We start from the raw sequence: 14,798 nt of genomic DNA on the forward strand, positions 1-14,798 counted from the left end.
ATACAAATTAGGCTACCAAAAAGATTTGTGTTCAAACCTTTATGTGGTCATATGCTGTCTTTACTCCTTGGCAGATGACAGGTGAATAGCTGGGTCATATAACTGGTGTATTGTTTAACTTTTTAAGAAACTTCCAAAATGACTGCTCTATTTTACTTTCCTCCCAGTAGTCCAAAGGGCTTCCCTGGTGGCTCAGCTGGTAAAGAATCCACCTGCAATGTGGGAGACCTGGGTTCGATCTCTGGGTCGGGAAGATCTCCTGGAGGAGGGCATGGCAACCCACTCCAGTATTCTTGCCTGGAGAATCCCATAGAGAGAGGAGCCTGGTGGGTGCAAAGAGTTGGACAGGACTGAGTAGCAGCAGTCATCTTCGAGAGTTCCAAGTCCTCCACACCCTCATCAACACTTGGTGTGGTCAGTCTTTACAGGTGTGTAATGATACATTTTTTTACTTCAGATAAAGTAGTTTTCATCTCTAGAAATTCAGTGTGGGTCTTTTTATATTTTTCACTACTCCACTAACTCTTCAGTCTTTATTCATTTCTTAAACATATGGAATACAACTATAATAATTACTTTCAACACTTTATCTGCTAATTTTACCATCTATATAATTTCTGGGTCAGTTTTGATTAACTGAATTTTCTCCTCACTGTACATCATATTTTACTATTTCTTTGCATGACTGTTAATTTTTTATTTGATGCCAGACATTGTGAATCTACCTCATTTGATGCTGGATATTTTTGTATTCCTATAAATATTACTGAGCTTTGTCCTGGGACACCATTAAGTTACCTGGATATACTTTGGATTCTTCAGGTCCTGCTTTTGAGGTTTGTTAAGAATGGCCAGAGCACTGTTTATGCTAGGGCTACTATTTTCCCTCTATTTTCCTTCCTTCCTTCCCTTCTCCCTCCCTCCTTCCTTCCCTAAGTAATAAGTTATTTAGCTTTGCTCGTTCTTGAGCTTTATAAATATAAGTGGAACTTATGCATTCTCCTGAGTTTTGATTTGATTTTGGTTAACATTATATTTCTAACATAATTGCAAATAACTGAAATGAATTCACTCTTACCAGTGCGTAACATTCCACTGGGTGAATATACCACCGTGTATTCTCTGCTTTCCCACGGATGGGGACTTGGGTTGTTTTCAGGTTTTGACTCTTAGAAACAATGCTGCTAACAACATCCTTGAACATGTCCCTTGGTGCATAAGATTGCAGGGATTCTAGGATTCTAGTAGTAGGACTACTGAATATTATACTCACCCATCACATTACCGTCACTTGATGTTGTAAACTTTCTTGAATTCTGTAAGCCATCGAGTATATGAGTATCTCCCTATAGACTTACTTCTATTTCTCTAGTTACCTTTGAGGTAAAACATCATTTTCTATACTGTAGACCATCTGTGTTTCCTCTTCCAACATCTATTCATGTGTTTTGCCTTTCTCTCGTGTGTCGAACTTTTAAAAATAGATATTCCGAGTATCTATTACTCAGTAAATAATTACAAGTTTTGCATAGATCTCTCAACTGGTAACTTATCTTTTCATTTTCCTCATGCTGTCTTGGAGAAGACAATGGCACCCCACTCCAGTACTCTTGCCTGGAAAATCCCATGGACGGAGGAGCCTGGTGGGCTGCGGTCCGTGGGGTTGCTAAGAGTCAGACACGACTGAGCGTCTTCACTTTCACTTTTCACTTTCATGCATTGGAGAAGGAAATGGCAACCCACTCCAGTGTTCTTGCCTGGAGAATCCCAAGGATGGGGGAGCCTGGTGGGCTGCCATCTATGGGGTTGGAAATGCACAGAGTTGGACATGACTGAAGTGACTTAGCAGCAGCAGCAGAATGCTGTCTTTGCTGAATAGAAATTCTCAATTTTAATGTGGTCAACACATAAAATTTTTATGGTTACCATTTTTTTTAATATATAAAACTTTTATGGTTAACCTGGCTCCCCTGGTGGCTCAGACTGAAAAGAATCTGCCTGCAATCAGGAGAACCAGGTTCGATCCCTGAATCAGGAAGATCCCCTGGAGAAGGAAATGGCTACCCACTCCAGTATTCTTGCCTGGAGAATCCCATGGAGAGAGAGGCCTGAGGGGCTACAGTCCATGGGGTCCCAAAGAGTCTGACATGACTGAGGGACTCATTCTTTTTAAAAAGAAACTCCTCGATATCCAAAGTACACAGGGGCTTTCTATATTTTGTTGTAAAAATTTTTAAGTTTTGCATTTTACATTTAATTCAACCATTTATCTGGCATTTATTTTTATGTGTGGGATGAAAGAAAAGGACCAATATCATTTTTCACATACAAGTAATCAAATGTCCTGGAACTATTTATTTCCACAGTGGCTTGTAATGGCACCTCTGTTCATTATCAAACTTCTGCCTGGTGGGCCTAAGTTCCATCAGCCAATGTGTCAATCTTGCAACAAGATTACACTGTCCCAATTACTACATTGTTATAAGAAAGCCTGAGTATCTGTTAGAGATAACCCTCCCATTTAATTTTCCTTCTTTTGTTTCTTTCTAATTCTTATACCATTTCTTCTTTTTCTCTTTCCCCTACAATGTTAACTTGAAGCTATGATGGTGAGGATCATTGTCCTGATTTTGTAAAGAATGCTTTGTAAATGTCCCCATTAGAATGATGTTTTCAGAGGTTTTCAGTACATATTCTCTACCTGATTAAGAATGTTCTCTTCTATTTCTAATATGCTAAGAGTTTTGATCATTAATGGGTGTTGGCTTTTAATAAATTGCCTTTTCTGCATCTTTCAGATAATTGCACTGCTTATCTCCATTTATCTATTAGTGTAATGAATTAGGCATAAATTTTCTAATATTAATCCGCCAATGCATTCTAGGAACAAAACTGAGTTATGAAATAATAACTTTTCTGTATAGTACAACATTATATTTACTTTTTAGGTCACAAATTTTACATTCACATTCATGAATGAGTTTGGCTATAATTTTACCTTCCCACACCACCCTTGCGTGTTTTGGTATTGATTTAACTGGCCTTACAGAATAAATTAGGAGGATTCTCCTTTCTCTGTTCTCTGAAAAACTTTGAAATAAGACTGAAATAAGTCTGAAGACTATCATGATATATATCTTAAAATTTTAATATCTAAAAAATCTATAAAATCACAAGGTATGGGTGTTTTTCTCTATGAGAAGTTTATTAAATAACACTCAAATTATTAAAGTTTATAAAACAATTGAGCTTTTCTATATTTTTTATTGAATCAATTTTAAATCCCCCTCCCCTAGAATTTTATTATTTTTTTCTCAAATTTTCAAACATATTGTTGTTAAGTCCTCAATTTCCCCCTACTCTTCATATCTCTGTTACATCTGTATAAATGCCTTATTTTTTACTGTTTTGTTTGGGAATTCTCTTATTTTCTGGATTAATCTCAGCAAAGTTTTGTTAATTTTGTGAGTCTCCTCAAAGAACCAACTTTTGACATTGATGATCTTACCTTTGCATTTGTTTTCATCTATATCATCTTTCTTCTACTTTTTAAAGGTTTATTCACTTGTTTTTCACTATCTTGAGTGCCTTTTTCCATTATTTTTTAATCTTTCTTCTTTACTAAAAGAAGCATTTTACATTTCAAATTACCATGTAAGTAAGAGCTTTGTCTCAAAAGTTTGGATACATAGTAGGTTTATAATTTTATAGGCCTAAATATTTTCTGATCTCCATATTGGTTCATCTGTAACCAATAGGTTATTTAGAGCACTGTGCATTTGAACCAGCTCACATGGGCTCAACTGAGCAACTGTCTGACTTTCAGAAGTCTGAGAGCTAGTTGTTAAAACACAGTATGAAAAATAAAATTTTATGAAATAATATGCATGTAATAAATACTCACAAGTCATTACTTTTGATGTTGTTCCACTTCACTACTGTCCATGCTCTCAAGGTTCTTTACTTTTACTGTGTCAAGATCATGAAAATATTACATAATGATGTCCTACCCTACATTTCTTCCCAGATGACACTCAGCGCTCTTGTGTTTATAACTGCAAATCGGCTATGGAGGAAATATTTATACATGGATATTACTAAACAAATTAGGATATTTTTTCTTTTGGATAATGAAATGTTAATAAATTAAACATTTTTATATTTATTTTCTAATATTTTATAGCCTAAGGAAACTTTAAATATGCTATATACTCTCCTACTAAAGCCCTCCCTCCTCCAAAGTGGGGAAATGTAACAGAACTGTTAGGTACATAGAAATAAAAACAGCAAATTAGACAAAATGAGGTGACAGAAGAACCTCCAAGAACCTCCAACCTCCAAATACAAAGAATGTTCCAAAAGAAGGAACAAGATAAAGCCCCAGAAGTAGAATTAAGTGGAGTGGGAATAGGCGATCTATCTTAGAAAATGTTCAAGGTACTGATTATAAAAATGATCAAAGAAATGGGGAGAAGAATGAATGAAAACAGAAATTTAACAATAAAAGATCAGGAAAAACCAACGAGAGGTGAGGAATACATTAACTGAAATGAAAAATACACAAGAAGGAATCAACAGTAAATTAAATGATACAGAGGAATTATCAGTGAGTTGGAAGACAGAGTACTAGAAAACACTAAGCTGAACAGACAAAAAAGGTTTTTAAAAATGGGGACAGTTTAAGAGACCTCTGGGACAACATCAGGCATACTAGCATTCACATTATAGGGGTCCCAGTAGGACAAGAGAGAGAGAAAGGGGCAAAGAGCATTTTTGAAGACATAACAGCTAAAAATTTTACGAATCTAAGAAAGGAAACAGACATTCAGGACCAGGAAGCATAGAAAGTCCCAAACAGGATCAACCAAAAAATGACCTCACCAAGATACACTGTAATTAAAATGGGGAAAATTAAAGAGAAAATAAGAAGGAGCAAGGGGAAAGCAACAAATTTTGTACAAGAGGACTTCCATAAGGCTACAGGCTGACTTAGTAAAAATTCTGCCAGTCAGAAGGGAGTGGCTTGATATATTTAAAGTGGCAAGGATATGAAGAAAAGGAAACTCTAGTACAATGCTGGTGGGAATGTAAATTGGTGCAGCCTCTGTGGAAAACAGTATAGAGCTTCCTTAAAAAAAACTAAAAATAGAACTACTATATGATGCAGCAATTCCACTCATGGGTATACATGTGAAGAAAACAAACTTTTAAAAAATGCTATATACTGAGAGAAATGGTGGGGTTAGTGTCCATCCAATCTATTACTGGTTTAACAAACAGATGTGATAAGCAGCATGAAGTAGTTCACATTCAGGGTCAAGGGAAGGCACAGATAAAACCTGCTGCTGCTGCTGCTGCTAAGTCGCTTCAGTCGTGTCCGACTCTGTGCGACCCCATAGACGGCAGCCCAACAGGCTCCACCGTCCCAGGGGGTCTCTACAAATCCACCCAGGTGCAAAGTCAAATGACCTTACATAGGCTAAGTTCTATGTATGCACCACGGGTGCATGCTCCCCACCCAATCATAAAGCATTTTTTTCCCGCTATTTTTTCCAAAACACCACCTACCAAATTCTAATTGTATCACACATGTGAATAGTGGTTGACTGATAACCAAGTATTTTTATATACAGTATCTCTTAATACTAGCAAAGACCCCATGAGGTAGGTATTATCAGCTAGAAGACTACCTCTGGTACTGTGTCTAAGATGTGCAGGCCGGATTGTTTCCTTGTAGCTTTTGTCAATTTAGACTCAATTCTAACCCACCCACCACTGTAACTTCAGACTAAGGAGTTTTAATCTTTTTGTTGGTCCTCATCTGGAAACCTCTCCATCTCTTTAATGATTTTCAGTTGCCCTAAAGTTATTTTTTTAAAGGCTTATCTATACACTGGGAGAAAAGAAAAGATAAAACCCTGTTTTTAACAAAGAAGCCGTCAAAATTGGCATGCTAGTTTGTTTTGTGATGAAGACTCATTGTAAGAGGCAGTAAAATGAGAAATTGATTTTTAAAATTCTTTTCTCGCTGCAGTAGAAAATTATTGTTAGGGTAACAATCATTTCAGTTACAGAACACAATGAAATTGAGTTTGCTTCATCGGGAGAGGTCTACATCTGCTGGGCAAATGTGCATTAAAGTCAGAGGGCCAAGTGCAAGTGTATTCACAGCAGTCATGAAGCCAGGTGGTTCTTCAAGCAACAATAAATTTCAGCCTAAAATCTTAAAGAAAATCTCTCGGGCAAACCCCTTCTACAGTCTTGCTACTGACTTTTGTCTCATCTTTCTCCTTCTGTGGGTGTGTGCATGCTCAGTCACTTCCGTCATGTCTGACTCTGTATGACCCCATGGACTGTAGTCCGCTGGGTTCCTGAGTTCATGGGATTCTCCAGGCAAGAATACTAGAGTGGGTTGCCTCTCTCACTGCTAAATATCTCAAAATAACATTTAAACAGGCCGCCTGCCTCCCATCTACTTAGTCCTTTACCCTTTGACATCTGGCCTCCATCAGCGACTTGATCTTCCCTCTTACATGTCACAGTGATGCCTAATCTTCAACTTTAGTGACTTTTCCTCATGTTCTAGCATCCACATGCATATGGTTCCCATCTCTCTCCTTTTAGCCCAACTTTTCTCCAAGCTTACATGTATTCATTTCATCCTGACCTTTGGACAGCTCCACCTGGAATTGATTTCAGGTGGCACTTCACACTCAATATATACAAAAGAGAAATAACGTTAACTGAATATATTTATTTCATGTGCATGCTCAATAACATAACAAAAAATGGAATTATTTTCTTTACCTGTGGCTCTTGGACCTAGTATCTGTACTCCTTTTCTGTTAACCACTATCTCCTGAGACAGAGATTCATTGTCAACAGAGATTCTCTTCTCTCTCTCAACCCCATACCCTAATCAACCACCAAACCATCTCCATTGAACGTATAAAACAAAACTCCTATCCATTCATTTATCCCTTCTTTTCTATTCAAATTTAAATATCTCCAATACTGTTAGGTCATTACTTTTCTTCACAGTGCCATATTTGTTTGACAATTTTATTTCAACAATTCAATAGCAAGAGTAATGAAATTTTTAAGCTAAAACAAAGTTAACTTCCCTTCCACATAGGTCCAGGATACATAATTTTGTACAATTTTAACTATAGCCAAAATTTAATTTTAAAGCCTGTTTTGATTACAAGAATACCACTCATATTATCCATGTCAGTCTTTGTAGCTATCTTTAAGTGAAAATATTCATCCAAATGACATATTAAACATTTCACTATCATGGGACTCTTCTGTTGTTTCCAGTGTTACATGTTATAAATAATGCTGCAAAGAATATTCCCCACATATGGCGTTTTTTTCCTTCCTTTGAATTATTTTCAGTGAATATTTTTAAGACAAAATTAAGTCCAAAAATTGACATTAATATTATGTTTCCTAGCCATCTATTACTATATTATTTTCTCAAAGGTTCGTAACCATTTTCAAAGTATGAGTTTGTCAGTTTAACCACGACTTCTCAAGAAGGAGTGCTATTTTGGGTTAAGTGTGTCAGCTGATGACTAGTAAATGGATAAGGTTGTGCACCCATCATCACAATGCCACTTTAGTACATTTCTGAAAAGTGAAAGTCATTCAATCATGTCTGACTCTTTGCAACCCCATGGACTGTGGCCCACCAGGCTCCTCTGTCCATGGAACTCTCCAGGCCAGAATACTGGAGTGGGGAGAGTTCCCTTCTCCAGGGGATCTTCCCAGCTAAGGGATCAAACCCAAGTCTCCCAAATTGCAGGCAGATTCTTTACTAGTCTATACTAGTCTATGCTTTACTAGTACATTTCTAGTATCATCCAAATTCTTTTTAATTCATCAGCTGAACATTTGGGTTGTTTCCAGGTTTTCAGTCATTATTAAAAATGTTGTTAGGAACACTTGCAAATATGTCTTTGTGTGAACATAAGCTTTCACATACCATAGGTAGATATCTAGAAGTGAAATTTCTCAGTGTGTGGCAAATTTATATTTAATTTTTTAGAAATTGCCCCAATACTTAACTTATTCTAAAAAAATATTCACTGGAAATAATTCAAAGGAAGGAAAAAACACCAAGTGTGGGGAATATTCTTTGCAGCATTATCTCTAACATAACACTGGAAACAACAGGAGACTCAATTTTGAGTCAGTGCTAATGAGGTGGATGAAACTAGAGCCTAATATACAGAGTGAACTAAGACAGAAAGAGAAAGCAAATATCATATTTTAATGCATGTATAAGGAATCTACAAAGATGGTACTAATGAGCCTATTTGCAGGGCAGCAGTGGAGATGCAGACAGAGAACAGACTTGTGGGCACAGTGGGGGAAGGAGAGGGTGGGGAGAATTGAGAGAGCAGCAGGAAACATATACATTGTTACGTCGCTAAGTCGTGTCTGACTCCTTGCAACCCCATGGACTGCAGCACGCCAGGCTTCCCTGTCTTTCACTGTCTCCCAAAGTTTGCTCAAACTCAGGTCTATTGAGTCAGCGATGCCATCCAACCCTCTCATCCTCTGTCGCCCCCTTTTCCTCCAGCCCTCAATCATTCCCATCATCAGGGTCTTACCATATTCAAAATAGACAGACAGTGGGAAATTGCTGTGTGATGCAGGGAGCTCAAACCAGTGTTCTGTGACAACCTAGACAGGTGGGAAGGGGTGGGAGGTGAGAGGGAGTTTTAAGTGGGAGGAGACATATGTATACCTACGGCTGATTCATGCGGATGTATGGCAGAAACCAACACAATATTGTAAAGCAATTATCCTCTGATTAAAAATAAATAAAGTTTTAAAAAATCTTTTGCCAATGTTTTTTGTAGGGCAGACTCTTTATTTTTTTTTTTTAATTTAAATTTATGTATTTTAATTGAAGGTTAATTACTTTACAATATTGTATTGGTTTTGCCATCTTTATATATCCTAGGTACAAGTACTTTTTTGGTTATGTGATCTTCAAATATTTCTTTAAGTATGTGACTTGTAGTTTCACTTTCTTAATGGTGTCTTTTGAAACACAAATATTTTTAAGTTTGATAAATTTACCTGTTTTTTCCTATGCATTGTATTTTTGATATTGTATCTAAGAATTCTTTGCCTAACTCAAGGTGGCAAAGATTTTATCCCATGTTTTCTTCTAGAACTTGTATACCTTTAGCTCTTACATTTAGAGCTATGATTTATTTTGAGTTAATTTTGGTGTATGGTGTGAGAAAGGATAAGGATACCTGATTGCTTCAGCAACATCTGGGGAAAAGATTACCCTTTTCCCCAGTGAATTGTTTCAGCATCTTTGTTGAAAAACAGGTAAACATAAATGTAAAGGTTTATTTCTAGATTCCCAATTCTATTCCATTAATCCATATGATGTGCAAGTGAAAGTCACTCAGTCATGTCTGACTCTTTGTGACCCCATGGACTGTATAGTCCATGGAATTCTCCAGGCCAGAATACTGGAGTGGGTACCCTTTCCCTTCTCCAGGGGATCTTCCCAACCCAGGGATCGAAGCCAGGTCTCCTGCATTGCAGGAGGATTCTTTACCAGCTGAGCCACAAGGGAAGCCCAAGAATGCTGGAGTGGGTAGCCTATCCCTTCTTCAGCGGTTATTCCCAAGCCAGGGATCGAACCAGGGTCTCCTGTATTGCAGGCAAATTCTTTACCAACTGAGCTATGAGGGAAGCCTATGTTTCTATCCTTGTGCTAATTCCATGCTTTGTTGATGACCATGGCATTATAGTAAATTCTTAAATATATTAGTGTAAGTCATCCAACTTTTATTCTTTTTGATATTATTGCAAATAAAGTTGTTTTCCTAATTTCATTTTTTGGATTTTTTGTTGCTAATATATAAGAATGGAATTGATTTTTATATATTCATTTTGTTATCTTGTTAAATCTGTTTATTAGTTTTGGTAATTTGTTGATTCTTTGCTGTTCTACAAAATGAATCATTTCATCTACAGATAAAGATAACTACTTCTTTATCTCCAATCTGAATGCCTTTCACTTCCTTCCTTCACCCTATCTCTCCTTCTTTCCTTTCTTCGCTTTCTTTCTGCCTTCCTGTCTTTGTTCCTTCCTATCCTCCTTCCTTCCTCTGTTTGCTTCTTCCACATCTTAGGGATAAAGTATCGAGTTTCTCACCATATGGTGCTAACTGCGGGTATTTCACAGATGCTCTTTATCTTCTTGAGGGAGTACCTTTCTACGGCTGGTGTGTTGAGAGTTTTATCATGGGTGGGTGTTGGATTTCTTTAATGCTTTCTTTACGTCTATTAAGATGATCATGTTGCCTCTGTACATTATTCTATTAATGTGGTATATTACAATAATTACATTAATGCTTGGATGTCAAAACAGCCATGCATTCCTGGGATAAGTTCCTTTTGGTCATGGTGAATAATTATTTTTACATGTGGCCAGATTTGGTGTGCTAGTGTTTTATTGAGGAATTTTTATTTATGTTCATAAGAGATATTGGTCTGTTGTTTTCTTATATCTTCCATTGTCTTTGTTATTATTAAAGTACTACTAGTTTCATAGATAAAATGTTCTCTATTCCGTTTGGAGTGTTTCCCTGTTCTATTTTTAAGGGTTTTGTGCTATTATTGTCATACATATCCATCTATATATGTTATACATATAGTCAACAATACATAATTATAAGGGCTTCCCTGGTGGCTCAGATGGTAAAGAATCTGCCTGCAATGCAGAAGACATGAGTTCGATCGCTAGATTGAGAGGATCCCCTGAGGGAGGGAAGGGCAACCCATTCTAGTATTCTTGCCTGGGGAATCCCACGGACAGAGGAGCCTGTGGGCTACAGTCCATGAGGTTGCAAAGAGTCAGACATGACTGAGCGGCTAACACACACACAAACGCATGATTATAATTTTCCATATTATGTCTTTTAAAGAAGTTAGAAGAAATAATAAAGAGATGCCTTTAATAGTCTTTTGAATACATATATTTACCATTCTGACATCCTTCTTTTCTTCCTAGGAGTTCAAGTTAAATCTAATGCCATTTCCCTTCATTCTGAAGGATTTCATTTAATATACCTTATAAAACGTGTCTGCTAGCAAGCAATTCTCCCATTCTTTGTTTACTGAAAATGTTTTCATTTCACTTTCATTTGCAAAGGATAGTTTCGATGTATACAGGGTTCTTGGTTGAATTTGGTTCAATAGAATTTTGCTTTTTTTTTAAATTTTATCACTTTGAATATATCATTTCATTGTTTTCTGGCCTCCGTTGTTTCAGATGAGAAGTAGGCCTTTAATTGTATCAAGAAGCCCATTAGCAACTTTTTCTTGCGGCCTTCATGATTTCCATTTGTCTTTTACTACATAAATTTTTCATCATTCTTTTCTCTCTCTGCTCAGATTAAATCATTTCTATCAACCTATCTTCAAATTCACTTATTGTTTCTTCTTAAATCTGTTGTTTATTCCCTGTAGGGAATTTTTTATCTCAATTACTATATATTTTAACTCCAGAATTCTAATTTAGTTCTGTTTTATAGCTTCTGGCTCCTATTTTGTTGAATTATTTCTTTCATATTCTCCTTGAATTCTTTAAATAGTTTCATTTAGCTCTTTGAATTTGCATGTAACTTCTTTGAAGTCTTGGTTTGCTAAACCCATATCTGAGGACGCTGAGAGGCAGTTTCTGTTGACAACTTTCATTTCCTGAGTATGGGTCACATTTTACTGTTTCTTTGTGTGCTTCATCATATTTTGTTGAAAACTGCACATTATAGAAAATAAAACCATAAAGTCATAGCAACTCTGGATACTGCTTTTCCTCCCTTGAAGGTTACTGTTGCTTGCTTGTACCTTGCCTTACGGAAACCTGCGAATTCTGTCTCCCTCATGGTGTGTGGTCATGTTGCCTCTGCTGAGTTGTATTTTTTTTAACTTTTATTATTATCATTTTTATTTTTAAGACTGGATTCTTAGGAATCACTCCTGCATCTACATAGCTTGGCAGTCAGTCAGTGATCAGATAGAGGATGTGATCAAGCACCTGAAGCCCGTATGGTTTCCATCCTCTGCCAATGAGTATACAGCTAGGAGGGAAGTCCATTCGAAGTTCAAGCTATTGCGAATCTGCCTACTGTTTTGCTTGCCGTTAGACCTTTATTGTCTCCTCTGCACGCGCAGACAACCTCAAGATTATCCAGGAGTATATGGATAGTTTGGGCACTCTCTGGTCTTTCTTCCACACTTATCACAAGTGCAACCTCAAACTACCAGAGAGAGAGGCCTTTCCCATTCACCCTACCTCTGAGATTGTCACTTCCATGACAATCCTGGAAGGTGTGGGCATCGACAGTTAATCCAAATCAAGGGAATCCCCTTTGACTGTGGCAGCACAGTTGTGGGTCCTCAAAACCCTGCCTCGCCCTGGCAGAAGCACGACACCAGCAGAGCTGTAGGGGGACAGGACATTAGAGGAGCCCCAGGCAAAAAGGCCATGAACTGCCACTGCTTTTACCCGAAGTTCTGTGGGATTTAATTATAACTGTTTCTCAGATTATTGTATAACTTAGCCCAATTTCTAGAGCACTGAAATTGTTATTTTTGCAAATTTTGTCAATTTTAGAGTTACTTTTAAGGAAGAGGATTTGCCAACCTCCTCATTCAGCCTTGCTGTTGTGCTCTGTCATGTCCAACTCTTGGCGACCCATGGACTGCAGTCCGCCAGGCTCCCCTGTCCCTGGGATTCTCCAGGCAAGAATACCGGAGTGGGTTGCCATGCCCTCCTCCAGGGGATCTTCCCAACCCAGGGATCAAACCCAGGTCTCCTGCATTGCAGGCGGATTCTTTACCGTCTGAGCCACCAGAGAAGCCCCATTCAGCCTTACGTAGCCCATATTTTTAATTTCTCATTATTGTTTCATTTAGCATTTTTAATTATTATAAAGGTTGAACTTTTTTATTTATTTGCATTTCCCACTTATCTTTCTCATCTCTATAAAATATTATTATAGCTCTTAAATCTTTGCTTATATATTTGATGCATTAACCTCAATTATTTTTCTCATATTATCTTTATAAGTTTTCCTCAGAAGCTTTTTATTTCAAACTTCAGAGTGTTTGCTGGTGCTTTAAACCTGAGGATGTTCCCCAGTTACACTCTACTAAAACCAGTTTTAGTGCCTTCTCAATTAATCCTTTAATCTCTCACCTCCAGTCACAAGTCTATACAGTACTTTTATTATACAAACAAGACATTCATTAAGTGTTTAATGAATTAAATTTTTGCAACAGGAAATTAAAACTAATGGGGGCAAAATTAATTAGTGAAATCCAAATTAAAGCATATAATTCGGTTTTGTTATATTTATTATGCTTATTGCACTATCCTTAGCATCTCAAAAATAATATCAAGAGATTCTGGCAGAATAATAAATGAAGACATCTGTAATTTGGCAACATCATTAACATATCAAAAAATGTTAAATTATTTCAGGAATTTGGGGCCAAATATGCTCTGTCCATCTCTTCCATCTCAGTTTCCCTTGAAATGGCTTCTTCCGTGGTTGGCAAGCTTTAGTCCAGGCTTCATCTGAAACAGCTGCTGAGTAAATACAACCTGAAACTGGTAGCTGTTCAAGGAATATGGGCTCAAATGGAAATTTGATCACCAGATGCAGGTCAAGGCAGCCATAGCAGAGAGGACCAGTGGGGCCTGTCAGCCAGGGAAGACCACCTTCGATGATGGGTGCTGAAAAGGATCTTCACACTGATAACAGGGCTTGCTGCCTGAAGTAATCATCCCATAATTAACTTACCCTATCATTGGATTTCCAGACAGCATGCCGCTGACAGCCCGATATCCCTACCCTCTAATGCTCTATCAGGAAGCTACCCACCCAGGAGGCTGTTGGGGTAAATGTCTCATAAACTAAGAAACTATAACATTACAAATGCATACTGGTGAAAGACGGCATAGACATGGCATACGCTAACAAACAGGTGGGTCAGCAGAAAGCCCACAGAAAAGAAAGAGAAATGTACAGTTTTATGGTATTATCTTGGCTGAAAGAGATTCTGTTTCAGCTGAACTAACTGATTATGAAAAAAGTATAAGCAAGAATAGGGAGAAAGAGTCCATCCACTTCTCTACTCTGATGCTAGTCTCTCCATCGGGAGATGGCACCCAACATTCACTGAGAAGCAACAAAGTAAGAGAATAGAGAAGAGGTATCATGATGTATTAGGCAACAGGCGTGTGTGTGTGTATAGGCATGTGTCATCTATATATCTTGTCATCTTGTCATCTATATATACGTGTGTGTGTGTGTGTGTGTGTGTGTGTGTGTGTACAGGCTTCCCTTGTGGCTCAGACAGTAAAGAATCTGCCTGCAATGCAGGAGACCCAGATTTGATCCCTGGGATGGGAAGATCCCCTGGAGAAAGAAATGGCAATCCACTCCAGTATTCTTGCCTGGAGAATTCCATGGACAGAGGAGTCTGGTTAGCTACAGTCCATGGGGTTGCAAAGACTTGGACACGACTGAGCAACTATGCTTAGTTTTATACATATATATATACACACACACATGTATATATAGATGACAAGGCATATATTGCCAATTGAATTTTACATATAAAGACAAAGAGGCTTAGTTATAACTGTTATTCTAGTCATCCTGCTCCAAGGCCTATATATTTCCACTATGACAATTTTTGTAAATCTTTATGAGGTATTTTTAAAATGCAAAAAGGGTTTCATTAATGTG

The 14,798-nt window shown here is 37.5% G+C and overlaps 1 protein-coding gene across 17 annotated transcripts in view; it reads right to left on the minus strand.

Annotated features, from left to right (window-relative positions):
* Positions 1 to 14,798, minus strand: part of KCNH1 (potassium voltage-gated channel subfamily H member 1) — a 436,030-nt gene that overhangs the window by 283,666 nt on the left and 137,566 nt on the right. The window lies entirely within an intron of this gene.

This window comes from Bos grunniens, chromosome 16 (assembly GCF_055505025.1).
Source record: "Bos grunniens cultivar Pamir isolate PY7600 chromosome 16, Bosgru_T2T1.0, whole genome shotgun sequence".
NCBI lineage: Eukaryota > Metazoa > Chordata > Mammalia > Artiodactyla > Bovidae > Bos > Bos grunniens.